Consider the following 13,845-nt stretch of genomic DNA (forward strand, 5'->3'; position numbering starts at 1 on the left):
ATTCGTTGATCCCACCAAATAGCCCTCAAAAATATTAGCAAACACCATCTCTGACATCATAACATTAAGACCCTCAGCAGCCAAAAGAAACAAAAAAGGAGAGAGCGGGTCACCTTGGCGCAGGCCCCTCTCCAACGGAAACTCGTCAGTCGGGCTACCATTTACTAACACCGAAGCAGTAGCTGTGGAAACACATTCTTTTATCCACTTACGCCACAGAGTCGGGAAATTCATTTTACCCATCACCGTGTCCAAATAATGCCAATCCACCGAATCATAGGCCTTTTCAAAATCCACTTTAAAAAGAAGAAGCTCCTTTTTCAACTTTCAAGCTTCATCTACTACCTCGTTAGCCACAAAAACCCCATCCAAAATTTGACGATCTTTAACAAACGATGTTTGAGTTTCTGAAACAACCTTCCCCACTACCACTCGCAACCTGTTTGCTAACACCTTTGCCAGAATTTTGTATAAACATCCCACCAAAGAAATAGGCCAAAAATCATTCAGTTTCTGCGGACTGTCGACTTTAGGAATGAGAGCTATAAAAGTAGAATTAATATCTCGAGACAATTTTCCATTCCGATGAAACTCCGAAATAAAACGCATAAGATCTTCCTTCAAGACATGCCAGAACTCTTTAATGAAACCGAAATTCACACCATCCGGTCTAGGACTCTTGAAACTGTCACAATCCCACACCGCCGCCTTAACTTCATCCACCGAAAAGGGCTTAACCAAGTCGCCCCCATCTTGAAAAGTTAAGGTTTTGAAATGCAAGTTGCCCACCCCAGGCCGTCCCACTATTGTAGCCTTGAAATGATTTCTGAAATGCGAGAAAATGGAATTACGAATTGGTTGAACACCCTCCACAATTCGGCCTCCTTCTACAAAAGAAACTATCGAGTTGCGGTGTCGACGACTAGAAAGAATAGTGTGAAAAAATTTAGAATTGGATTCGCCATCCTTGAGCCACAGTAACCTTGATTGCTGCCAACATATGCTTGTATTAACACGAGACAATGAATGAATCTCATTAGTAATACCCCGCATTTCAACAATTTCATCCGCAGACAACAACTCATCCTCCCCTCTGCCATCTAAGGACGCTAACCGAGCCTTCAGAGAATCGAGCTTTGCTGGAATGTTATTACGGTGAAACAAGTGCCACTCCTTCAATGTCGCTTTTATCAATTTAAATTTTTCCTTTAAAACAAAGCCGCCCCATCCATCAACCGTGAATGACTTCCACTTATCTGACACAAACTGCTTATAACCGGGCATGTCTTGCCAGCATTTCAACATGCGAGTAGGACGAGGACCCCAATTTCCCTCATCCACAGACAACTGAAGCGGGCAATGATCGGAAACCCCACGAAGAAGACCAATCTGAAGACTATTAGGCCATCTTAAGCACCACTCCTCCGATAACAAAAATCTATCAATCCTACTCATAGATACGCCATCACCCTTAAACCACGTGAACCTCCGACCGCATAACGGTAAATCAATGAGCATATTTTCTTCAATAAAATTATTAAAAGGCACAAAATCCGTTGTGTCCCCCCCACGCCGAGCCGATCTCCTTTCTTCCACCCCGCGCACAGCATTAAAATCCCTGCACACACACACCTTCTTCCCTCTCCACCGAAGTAACCGAGTCGACAAGGAAACCCACAAATCATGTTTAGCTCGAATATCACAAGGATCATACACATTTAATAAAAAGAAATCCTTATCCGTCATGATAAATCTGCCGTGAATAATAAGTGCGTGATCCTGGCTCACTGACGACCACACCTCCACCTCCGAACAATCCCACATTGTCAACAGCCCCCCTGATGCCCCCACTGAAGGACGAAAAGAGTAAGCATAATTAGAGATACCCCACAAAGATGAGCAAATTGAATCATCGCAAGCTGATAACTTAGTTTCTTGAACACAAAGAATATGAGGTCGTTTTTCTGCCACCAATAACCTCACTTCCCTCCGCTTCTCCATACCCCCTAACCCCCGCACATTCCAAGACAAAAAGCTTCATTATTTGTTAAATTAAAATTGTTTTAAAAAAAAGTACAGTTGTATTAGTTAATTTTTTTTAGGAACTCTATAGAAATTTTGTGATATTCAATCAAGATCAAAAGTATGTGGTATTAAAAAAACTAAAAATTGAATGAATTGTTTAAAAAATGGGGTTTTAATGGACTTTGACTTTTGAATTAATTTATAGCTTTAAAAAGTCTTTCCACACATACACCATAAGATTTCTATGAATTCCTATTTTGTACACCCTCCGGTCACTATTATAAGCAAAAAATAATATTGTAGATTCATTCATTTAATGATGTATGTGGTCATTAATAAAGACCACATACATCATTAAATGAATGAATCTAAAATGTTGATTTTTGCTTATAATAGTGACCGGAGGGTGTACTGTATTTGTTTTCATGTTTTGTACTCTTACCTCTATCTTCTCTTCTCGGCTCACCTTTCTCTCATTTCTATATCTTTTATGTTCTTTTATATATTTCTCATATCTCTCATTTTTTCCTCCATTTTAATTTTTTCTTATTCGAATTTATATTTGTCTCCTCTCTCTTCTTTCTCCAAATGCTGTCTTCATTCATGCACAACCACACAAGTGACATTATCATTTTTCACTTTATTTCAATTTTTAGAAAAACATCCAAGTATATTTTTTCTTTGTGAGTCGTTGAGCCTTGATTTATGAATCATCACACAGACAACAACGAAGTATCAAAATAAATTTTTGTTCGCTGTCTTGGATCCTTTTTAATTTGAAATTATGGTCATAATGGATGTTTCAGCAAATTCAATATACTAATTTTGATTATATATTATCATCAGAACAAACATTCATAAAATAAACAAATCCTAATCAACAAAAAACAACAAGTATGAACACGATTGATTTACAAAAATGAGTAAAAATAAGAGACAATAAGCTTATTGCAACAAAGGAAGAAAATTTGAACTTTTAACATGTAATGCACAATATTGAGAAGAATATGTAGAATTGAATTTTGTAGGGATAATTTGAATTTTAACAAATAAAAAAAGAACGTGTATTAAGAATGATGTGTTAGAAATCACATACTTCGATCATTATTATAAGCAAAGAATTGTTTATTTAGGCTCGTTGAATAATTGATGTATGTGGACACATCAATTCAGTTAATCTAAAGAGTGAATTTTTGTTTATAATAGTGACTAGATGATATATGTTGTAATAATTTCTCTTATTTGTTTGCTTAAAATTCATTGAATCATTTGAAATATTATAAATCGATAAAGTAAATTCAAATCTTATAAAATCTTATTATGTGAATAGTTTAAAATTCAAATTAAAAATCTTAATAATCTTTTAGAATGTTAAAATTAATTAAAATCTTACATAATGTTATAAAATCCACAATATTTTTTATGATTCTCGATTCAATGCACCCCCTAAGCACAAAATATTTATGTCTACCAAGTAAACCTATCTCCTTGATAACAGTACTAAAATGAAAATCAACTACCAGCGGCTAACCAACCCGTGAATTTAAAACTTGCTCTCATGCATGTGATTTGCTGAGATACACCTTTCCCTATGTTCATTAAAGGATTGGATGTAACAAATCAGGAGAACTCCCTCCATCTCCAAACTACTTCGGTACTTCCCTCCATCTTTTTTTTTTGGTGTAGTATACTACTTCCCTCCATCTAAAATTTAAAATTCTATTGTTCATTTTTGTATTTTGTCCAATACTTTAATTTTTTAACATTAAACAATGCATTTATTATTATTTTTTACAAAAATAGTTCAATTAACCCAACTGGTATATTTTTTTATCTAACAGACTTCGATATACACACTTGGACTCTATAGGAGTCGTTTAGGGAGGAGATTGTCTCCTGTGAGATTTCCATCCAGTGGAATCTCCTCCACTCATGTTATGTTTATTAAATGCAGGTCCAATTATCAAAAAAAGGTGAACGGTGTTGATCAGCACTGGACAGCCTGCAGTGGATTTCTCACTGGAGAGGATCCCTGCCCGTTTAGGACCATGTTCACTCAATTAGTTTATGCGGGTTATTAATTGAGGATCCTCAATTAATATGGTGGGGATATTATACATTTTACTTTCACTCAATTAATATGGTGGTAATGGAAAAATCCGTAACATGACAAATTAAGGACGAGGGGATATGAATGCGATGAAAAATTGAAAAACAAGTATTGGAAAAAATGATTGATTGTTGCTTCAAATTGAAAAGACCATCCACATCATTATACGACTGTGATTTCTAAACTTAAAAATGACAAGAATAATCATTAATAAAAAAAAAATAAGTTGTACTAATTGTGGGGTAATCTCATAGATAAAAGTGAGAAAGATGGATTTGTTTCAACTAACCAACAACCCCGCGTGCAAAGTAACACAAATATTATATAGGATAGAAAGCAAACAAAAACGCCAAAAACATAAGACGTTAATCTTTGCCAATTTCGTGATTAAAGGATTCTAATTTTATTTTATTTTTACCATCTTTTCTATAGCTTATGAAAGTGCATCATAATACAAAAGAAAAGGAATCGATGTTAATTTTGGCAGACTCCACGTTGTGTGGATGTAGTTTGCTTTATGACACATGCACGAAGCAACCTTTTTATTTTTTAGTGGTCCTTTATTTGAGGATGCTTGTGTTGTGAATGTGACTCCAAGTTAGATATTACCCTCGCCTCTATTTTGAACCATACCAATTAATTTACTAGTGACTCACGTGCAGCTAGGGTCATATTGGGTGGTTAAATATGCTCCATGGATTCGAAATTTCAATTCAAATTTTCATCTTTCGTGTTTGGATGGGAATATGGCCTTCATAAAGAAGTACCAGTTGGGTTAGTGTCTCGATCGTTTTCGTTTTCTTTATTAATTAATCCAACCTTTCCTAGCTAGTTATAATACCTTCATCATGTGCAATTCATTGTTCGCGGGAGTCTAGCTTACGTCTCGTTGCTTTCTTCTCAAGTGAATGTTTTTGTTTTAAATAAGTATTTTTTAGTACTCGTCGCTAAATATAAGTAAAAGTAATAGTTGAAAGTTCAATTATTTGGTTAAAAATTTAATTTACATACATCAACTTATCAACTACGATTTTTATAGGGTAATGTTAACCAGTGTTCCCGGGGCACTGGTTAAGGAGTCAAATGTGGTAAGTATTACATTGAAACTTGTGTTGTCAACTTTTCAAAAACATAAAAAGTGTTGCTTTCATTTTTAAAATTCTTTTTTTTTAGTTTCTTTAACTAGTGCCCCGAAGGCACCAGTTAACATGACCCTTATCTATATTTCATTATGAACGAAGTATAGCATAAGAAGAAAAACTCTCACAACGTGGCAAATCAAAATCTGAATTCGAACGGGAAGGTACTAGTACCGACATTTTAGTGTTATATACAACTCGCATGGGATTATCATTGATGAGCCAAGCCTATGGGGAAAAAATTAAAACATAGTACCTCTATAATGCAGGACTAAGGAACTATTTGGACTAAATCGTTAAAATGCGGCCTAATGTAGCAGTGGACCCAATGGAGGCCAAAACCACAAGGACCCCAACGCACAAAGAATGCTCCAAGCTGGCTCAAGGATTGCATCTTATGTTGTTGCTGTCACAAAATTCCTGGTCATCACCATTTCATTGTTAAAATTTTGTTGTGATTTCATCTTCTTTTATCCAGAATAATATTCCTAGATCAAGAGTTAGTCTAGGGAGTTTTTTTTTTTACCACCTGACGATTGATCCAAAAAATTAGATTTTCGGTTATGACTTAGTTCACTATATATATATATATATACCATGTATCTATTATCAATTGAAAGAGCAGCGAAAATTACTAACAAATTCGTGGCATCTTATTTTTTCCTTAACCTTTTGGACTTGCTCTAACTCGAATAGAGCCTTATCATTTGGTGCTCTCATCTCTGAACCATGCCTCCTCGCACTAACCGTTCGGAGAAAACTCATGAAGAGATGGTGGCTCAATGCATGAATCAGGTGAAGGAAATGCAGCTTAATTTCGATAAACAGTACACCACCATGGCAGTGAAATTCATTGCACTTCGGTTACATCATCACCTTTAACAATGTGGGTTCACCCCTTTTAATTGATCAACTCCATGTTATCAATATCTTTTTTTTTGTAGTGCCATGTTATCAATATCTAATATAGAATAATACGGTTCTATAAGTTTTTAATTATATTGTGAATTCAACCATGCCATTTATAAAGTAAGAATAACGATTTACCCTTTTGTCACTTTTTTTTGGTGGTCGGGTTTGAACCTGGACCTTACATATATTATGCATTGTTTCTAACAATTAAACTAAGTTCACGAGACACACACTTGTCACTTTTGAATATAGTAATTCAATTCTTAAAATAAAATAAAATAAAAACTAACAAATTATCATGTAGACGTCGACGACCAATATAGATTAGTTAACCAACTCTTTGCATAGTCACTTCCATGTAAATGTACATTCATTAGTTCAGGCAACAAATTAGACTATTTCGTTTCCATCCTTCTCACACACCTTATTTATTTTCGAAAATACTTAACTTCGAATCATATTATCTAAACATTTTTTTAGGGATTTATGAATTATATAATCCAAAAACTACCTAAACTCATAAATCATAACAATTGACACGAAAATCTTTGTTGACTAATGTATTATTCTCTTATAAACTTCAAAACAATTATGGGGATAATATGATTGGTCAAAAGTGACCATAGTGTCATAACTCACTCCCATGATTAAATTTAAGAAAGAAATTTGTAGAAGAAATGAAAAGTGAAGAATGAATTAAAATGTTGAAGGATGCAAGACTGTTTATAATCATAAAATGTTCATAGACTATAACTACAGTCAAAGAAAACATGTGTAATGTTTAAAATTCACCAATTTATAAAAGGTTTTGTGCATCGTGGACCATAGAAAATGTCGGTGCAATGTGAACACAAAAAAAGTTATTTGATGTAGTGCAGTGTGAACTCAATCGTTAGTGTATTGTTGATGTTTAGGTTGATTGAATTGGTCTCATGTTATTGAATTATAATGTAGCGTTGTCTAATTAAAAACGATAAATGTGTCTGAATAAATTAATGCATGTTGAATTATGTATCAGACATGTGTGTATAGACGAACCGTTATGCTTGATTGTGCATTCCAATTCCACACAATAAGTTTTTATCTGTAAACGAGAGTTAATTATCGTTCTTGACAACAACAATTAACTGTCGTATGTGAGCGAACGAAAATTAACTACCGTTGTAGGTATTTGCCGGAGAGCAAATCAAAAGGGCCTAATGAACAATTTTCAACTAAAAATTGTAGGGGTAATAGTCACTTTGGTCCCTGAATGTGTAGCAAGTAGTCACAATAGTCCTTCAATGTATCAAAATTCCAAAATAGTCCCTGATTATCCACTTTGTTAGTCAAAATAGTCCCTAAAGCTTAAATAACCCCTTAATACTCACAATAACTCTTTTGATATAAGGATTAAAATGACAATACGTAAGTACGTATAAGGACTAATATGACAATAAGTAAGTCTATTGAAGGACTAATATGACAATATTAACGAAATATTTTAATATCAAGGACTATTTTGACTAACAAAGTGCACAATCAGGGACTATTTTGCTATTTCGATACATTGAGGGACTATTATGACTACTCGTCACTCATTCAAGGACCAAAGTGACTATTTCCCCAAAAATTATATCATGAAAGAGAAAAAATTGCCAATGAGAAGAATTTTTCCTACTTTGAAGTAAGTTTATATTTAAACCATACGAGTTAAAATTTTAAAGAACTTTTCCCATTAGTATGAAGGGTGTGGAAAACACTTTCCTACTTTGAAGTGAGTTTATATTTAAACCGATACAAATTAAAATTGTAAACTGAAAACAACATTTATTTAAATAAAAAAAACTGAAAACAACACAAAATTATATATATGTTATGAAACTCTTGGAATAAGAATAATATTAAAGAGAAATAGAGAAGGAGAGAGAAAGAGAGAGAAGAGAGATGATTCTATTATTCTCTCACGATATATAATTATGTCACATCATTAACACCCCTTTTTCTCTGTTCTCTCTCCTGATACACACCAAACCATCGCAAACCACCAACTAAACCGCCTCACTCTTCCTCCTCCAAATCCAAACCCTTACAGCAAGATGTAGATTCTTATTGTGGTGGTGTGACAAGATCTCTAACCTCCACATCACCATCTCCGTTCGGTTGACGCCGTCATCTTCGTTTTTCTCTGTTTTGGTTCGGAGCTTCCTCCAACGCTGTCGTGTTCTCGCCGCCGCCGTGCTTGGTGACTCGTAAGGTTTGGTTGCTTGAAGATCTGTCGCATCTGTGTACATGGGTTTTTGAACCGGATCTGAGTCGTATCTCACGGTGGCGATGGTTTCATGTTCGTGGTGGTTTTTTGGTTTGTGACTCTGTTGCCGGTGGTGTGTTTTGCTCGCCGGTTGTGTTGTGTTTTTGATTGCCGGCGTCTCCGATCGTTTATTTGCTTTTCTTTTTCTGTTCGCTCGCCTCGAAGGCGGTTTGTTTTTGTGTTTATGTTGTTGTTCGATACGAGATTGGGCGAGTTAGACTTGTACTCATTTTACATTGGTTGTGTGTTTGTGACTCAAAAACCCGAAAGGGTCTGGTTCTGTTAACCCGCAAGGGTTTGGTTACTAACGTATTGGACTCATCCATCGATCTGAGTTCTAACGTGTCTGTTTGTTTGGTGTTTGGTGGCTTGGCTTCTTCGACTCTCTGATGTTTCCAGATTTGTTGAGATCTGCAGGATTCAAGTCGTCTTGTCTGCCTACACATTGGTTTTTCATGCTCGAAAAAGCTTTATGCTTGCTGCTTTGATCAGGGAGCTGTTGGCACTTGGATTTTGATATCGTGTTGGCGGCTGGTCCATTCGCCGAAATTAAACCTTAATTGTTCTTTGCAGACGTTCACTTTTCATATTTTTTTGTAATTTGGTTTCGCGCCCGTATGCGGGTTCACTCGATTGCGCACGTGATTAGTGAATTTTTATGCTATAATAGATTAAGGCTGATCTCTAGGTTTGATCATAACATTGTATCCCTGTATTCCTGGGTCAGGTCTAATGTCCCCCCAGTCTTTGTATCTCGTTCTTTTTATTTAATCTAATATTTCTTTTGACTAAAAAAAATTGTAGAGAAATACAATGATATGACTTAAAATTTTAATACTTAAATGACTAGTACAAAGAGGTGTGAAAATATCGCACAGATCGGATATCTTATATATAAAACTCTTAAACAATTTTTTGGAGCCAAAAAAAATTGTTGTGAAATTTCTTCCTAATGTTTTTTTTTTCTTCAAAAAAATGGTATCTTATCTTATATATAAAAGTTCTTAAGTCTCGTTGCAAATTTCCTTCCTAATATTTTTTTTTTTGAAAAAATGATCTCAAATCTTATATATAATAGTTATTAAGTCTTAGGCAACTTTTTTTTTCAAAAAGAAAAGTCTTAGGCACCTTTTTTTTGGCGAAGAAAAGTTTAATGCAAATTTCCTTGCTAAGCTTAAAAAAAAAAATTATATCTTATCTTATATATACAAAGTTTTTAATTTTTCGAGTTAACAAAATTGTTGCAGAGTTCTAATGTCATTTAGGAAACTATTTAGAGCTAAAAAGGATGATATAATCAAGTCTTACCTTATTCACGCTACAATCATCAACCTTCAATATACGACCTTTTGATGCCGCAGTGGCTGCAGGTGAGCCCTATAGCCGCTGCCTCTCTCACTCTCTCTAGCTATCATGTTTTTCACAATTGTTCGGTACCAGTTAGTCATAATTTTACTTAAAAACTAATCAATTTGTTTTTAAGATTTTTTTCTCTTATCTTATATAATAAAGTTGTTATGTTTGTCTTTTCACAATTGTTCGGTACCAGTTAGTCATAATTTTACTTAAAAACTAATCAATTTGTTTTTAAGATTTTTTTCTCTTATCTTATATAATAAAGTTGTTATGTTTGTCCAAAAAAGTTATTGCAAATTTCATAATTTTTTTATTTAGTTTTTATTTTTATGGCTTAATCACGCATAATGTTGCAAAACATTGTTTAATAAAGGGTTATAGTATTAGTAGCTATATTTGATTGTTTTTATTAAAATGTATTTATGGTCTTATTACAATATTATAAAATCAACAAGAAAAGAAATTAAATATTTTCTTTCAACAATCTATATGATATGAAAATAAGAAGTCAAAATTATTTAAGGTTTTGATTTTTTTTTTGGTTACATAAGGTTTTGATTCTTTGTCTTTTAGAAGCAATAACTCATAAACATAATAAATAATATAATTTTTTTATAATTTTTTTTCATGACATATCCATAATAATCTATCAATTGTTACTGCATTATATACATACGTAATTGTTTTTTCGATGCATTATGGAGTTCAAACTTATATTTATGTGCGCGCACTTGCGCGTGCGTGCGTGCTAGGTGTGTGTACGTGTGTGTGCGTGTGTGATGAGTATTTTATGTCAAAATTGATTCAAAGATATAATGAATTAGTGATTTTATTTTTATATATGATGCTGCAATTTTACAAATATTAACCATTTAGATAATTAACTTCTCGTGCATCGTACATATCCAAATACTAATTATAATAATAACTAAAGCTACACACTAATTATTAATTTTAGTAGGGCAAAGCTATGTGCACTGTATTATTTTTTTTTACAAATCATATTAATTATATATTATGAATTAATAAAAAAATGAAACAAATGTAAAGTGGATGGTACAAGAGAATTAGAAAACTGATATTATATTGTTTACATATTAATATTGTTTATATTATTCATTCTATTGTATATGTTTCAATTGATTTCTTATTCTTTAAAAAAAAGTAGAAATTCTTGTTCTTATGTATAAAGAAAAAAATCATTATGAGTAACATTAATTTTTATCTTAATCTGTTTTTAATTTATTTAGGGATCATTTCTAATATTTTTGGATATCATTAGTTATTTTAAAGAATTCTTACTCCAAAAATATAATTAAAGATCTAATTTTCAGGAATTGGTACACCGAGTTATGCAAAGATAGACCACAAAAACAAATATTTGATATAAATTTGACTTTTTAATTTCTTTATTTTTTTGCTTTTGTATCATTTTGAAGAAAAAAAATTAGCAAGCCAAAGAAGTTGTTTTTTTTACCTTGTTTGGCCTTGTTGTGTTGGAGTAAATTTCTTTATTTTTTTGCTTTTGTATCATTTTGAAAAATAAATTTAGCAAGCCAAAGAAGTTTTTTTTTTTTTTTTTTTTACCTTGTTTGGCCTTGTTGCGTTGGAGTAAATAGATGCCAAAGTATAGGCGACACCGAAGTTTATCTGCACAGATGCTCACAAAAGTTTATTAGTTTATGATTTATTTGTAAATAATATGGATACAAAAAAAAATTAAATACGTGGAATCATATTTTGTTCTTACAAAAATTATTAAGTGACATAATAATTTAATAGTGACCTGATAAAAAACATATCTTCAAATAAAAATATAATGGTTTTTTTAATGAAAATGTTTTTTTTAATAATACCCAATATGTGGCCATTAAAAAATTGAAGTCTAATTGAAATTTATACCGAAACATAATAAAAAGAAAATAGTTTCTAAAACCAATTAAAAGTTACTTATGCATAAAATGTTATACCACAAGCGGGATGTCAACGACGACGTAGAAAAAGAATGTCGCCGCCCTAATGCCAGAAGAGGGCATGTTGGCATATGGGCCTGATAGTTCAACTTTGGCACGGTGTTCATACTCCGCCACTTTGGTGATCATTATTGTCATTCTGAGGCAAATAGCAAGAACAACATTGTCATCTCCCCACAACCTCTTGGCACCTCCAATGTAACGCCCTAAAGGTTTGACGGCGAAAGACATCAAAGCAAACACAATTGATTTCAACACGAGTCCCAATAATCCGGCTTGGGCTCCTGGGTGGTACCACAAATCTATCACCTGAGGATTCCCATCGTAAACTTCACGGCCCATCCAATCAATATTGAATAAAAAGGATGACAATCATGCAACCTAATTGATCCTCGTTATCAACATTAGTATTCACGGTGATTCAATGTAACCTTAAGGGCGGCGAACCAATGATTTAATGCAAGTGTAAGATTGGCGAAACAATTATGCAAAATAAGAGTGAGATTAACAAAATAATGATTGAGTGTGGTAATGAGAGTAACAAAAGAGTGATTGAGAGTGGCAATGAGAGTAGCAAAACAACGATTGAGTGTGGTAACGAGAGTAGCAAAACAGTGATTGAGTGTGACAACGAGAGTAGCAAAACAATGATTGAGTGTGGTAATGAGAGTAGCAAAAAAAGTGATTGAGTGTAGAATGAGAGTAGCAAAACAGTGATTGATCGTGAGAATAAAGGTTGGGAAAAAACCAGCCATATTGTCTGCTATAAGAAGGAATCATAAGATTAGCTTGTGTGGAGGGTGGCGTTATTGTGTAGTGTGTCTGAGGCTCGTGCACAGTGTTGTGTGTTGGTTGGGCTTCTTAGTGTGTGTTTGGTTTTGCGGTGGCAAGAATTGATTTTGATAGAATTGATTTCGATTGAATTGATTTTGACTAAAAGTGAGTTGAGTAGAATTGTTTTATGTTTGGATACATTAATATGAAAGTGATTCTCATTATTTCATGTTGTTTGGATAACTTGAATCAAAATTGATTTTAAATGTGTAATTACCAAAAAGGGTTTGAATATATGTATTTACAATTATATTTCAGTTCTACTTTATATAAATATTTAACTCTAATTTGTCCCCTAAAAAATTAAATATAATTAGTATTATTAAATTTTGTTATTTATAATTGTCAAAATAAATTAGTTATTTATAGAATTGTTTTGACAAAATTATTTATAGATTATCAAATCCTATTTATTTACATATATATATATATATATATATATATATATATAACTGATCAAAAAATAATAAAAGAGACTTTTACTAAGTACACCGTCAAAATAAATAGGACTACGGTTTAATAGTACAAAATAAATTAACAATTTTTTCTACCAAAAAATATATAAATTGGAAATTTCTCCTTTCGGTGCAATTTATGTTGAACTGGACAAAAACTACTGCAGCACCAAAACAATTTGTTGAGTGAAAAGGAATATACTCTTCATGTATGCATTAGAAGCAAGGGATAAATATGTAAAATAGAGAGAATCCACTGGTATAAAATAACAAAACAATTCCAGTGGTTCTCACCGCGAACGCCAGAAGCTTGAAATACCAGCTTCGGCTGGAATCGCTTTTGGATACCAAAATCAATTTTGAAAATTATGACCCAAACACTTGTTTTTCACCAGACTCACTTTTATCACCTCTAAACTCACGTTTTAAGATCCCCACCGCCCAACCAAACGAGTACTTAATCCTTTTGTTCCTGCAACTCATCTTGAGTGGTTTGGAGTTGTTATCTTGTATATTAAAGTTGTTATGTCTATCCAAAAAAGTTGTTGCAAAGTTCGTAATTTTTGGATTTTATTTTTATTTGTGATTTTATCTTGCATAATGTTACAGATCATTTTTTAATAAAGTGTGATAGTAATAGTAGCTATATTTGATTTTTTGAAGTCAAAATTATTTAAGGTTTTGAATCTTTGTCTTTCATAAGCAATAACTCATAAACATAATAAATATTATATTTTTTTCATGACATATC

General features: G+C 32.9%; 1 pseudogene; it reads right to left on the reverse strand.

Moving 5' to 3' along the window:
• Positions 1-11,848: 11,848 nt before the first annotated feature.
• On the reverse strand, positions 11,849-12,560 carry LOC146931132 (uncharacterized; annotated as a pseudogene).
• Positions 12,561-13,845: the final 1,285 nt, after the last annotated feature.

Source organism: Medicago sativa, chromosome 4, assembly GCF_051527215.1.
Source record: "Medicago sativa cultivar Bolivia chromosome 4, Bolivia_mono, whole genome shotgun sequence".
Classification (NCBI taxonomy): Eukaryota; Viridiplantae; Streptophyta; class Magnoliopsida; order Fabales; family Fabaceae; genus Medicago; species Medicago sativa.